The sequence below is a fragment of the Nymphaea colorata genome, chromosome 8 (assembly GCF_008831285.2).
Source record: "Nymphaea colorata isolate Beijing-Zhang1983 chromosome 8, ASM883128v2, whole genome shotgun sequence".
Classification (NCBI taxonomy): domain Eukaryota; kingdom Viridiplantae; phylum Streptophyta; class Magnoliopsida; order Nymphaeales; family Nymphaeaceae; genus Nymphaea; species Nymphaea colorata.
Window position 1 is genome coordinate 1,074,530 of NC_045145.1, and position 280 is coordinate 1,074,809.

Here is a 280-nt window from a genome sequence, read left to right on the forward strand (position 1 = left end):
TTTTTCAGCTTTTCAGGGATGAGAATGATATCTGTGCGATACTTTGTCACAGAAGACAATCAATGGATTATCCTGACTGAGTATAAACACAAGGGTGAACAAAAATATATTTTTTTTTTCGTTTTCTTTTTTTGTTTTTGGCTCCCAAATTCAAATTTTTTTTAGAAGCCAAAAAAAAAAAGAACATTTATCTATTTCAGCATAAACAGAATAGACCAATTAAAATCGACGAGACATTCACCATATAATAGCAAGAGGAAGGAAGTCGTGTGGCACCGAC